Raw genomic sequence first — 1,028 nt, forward strand, 5'->3', positions numbered from 1 at the left:
ATTCACCTTACGCTAAGTTAGGTCATTATGTGATTATCGGATGTTAAAATGTGAATAAACAAAGAAGTAGTTATTTTTACAAAAAAAAAAACCAAAAACTTTGATTTTGACATTTGTCTTTAATTGGGGTATTTAGGCGCGAATGCTAACCCTGGGCGCCTTAATGCATGCTATGTACTGCTGCATGTGCAAGAATTTCCTACATTTAATTTTTGAAATTTTTGGACATGCACTTCTCAACTGCCATCTAATAAAACTTTCTTAAGTTATAATTTGATGGCTGTTTGAAGTATGCTCGACTTAGTCTAATGCATCCTTCCGACAATGCTTCGGAGTCTTTTGCGGACTCTGCGTGACTTAAAATGGTAAATGAACTTTACCATTGGCCACCGGGCCTACTCCTATCACTGAGTTATTCATGGTCTAGTAGCTTTCCTTGGTTAGTTTGCGAAATTTCTGCCGCTTTGATGGTTGGGTTTGAGAATGTGAGTCTTGTGTGATATGTTTCAGACTTCAGCTGACTGTCCATTGCTGAAATCAGGGACACTTGCAAGCTCTCGTGAATATAATCAAAAGAGGTGTAAAAGTTGTTATTGGGCGTAACCGAGGACCAGAATAGTGTGAAAAAGCTCCAAAAAGGCTACAAATAAACAGTGTTGTCATTTTGGTACTTTTGGGGGGCTAGATTTAGCTCTTTTTAATTTAAATTGCCCCGGAAATTTGCTTTTAGCCCCTAGCTCTTTTTTTTGGCCCTTCTAACTTTTAAGCAGCCCTTTGAAGCTCCAAAAATCGTAACTTAATTTTAAACATTAAATTTTAATATTTCTGCTGTTTGTGTGGAAAAACACATTTTCTACTGAAAGAGTGATTGTAGCAAAAATTGAATTTGCCGCTTTTATTAACTTTTTTAATTTATTTCTTTACAAAGTTTATTACCTGTGTTAAGTCTTGTTGCACAAGTCTTAAGATTAGTTACGCACACTCATAGGGCACACATTTAGGATGCGCATGTCCTCAGCATGTGGTAA

This window comes from Rhagoletis pomonella, unplaced genomic scaffold, assembly GCF_013731165.1.
Source record: "Rhagoletis pomonella isolate Grant_MI unplaced genomic scaffold, Rhpom_1.0 Rhpom_scaffold_00004, whole genome shotgun sequence".
NCBI lineage: Eukaryota > Metazoa > Arthropoda > Insecta > Diptera > Tephritidae > Rhagoletis > Rhagoletis pomonella.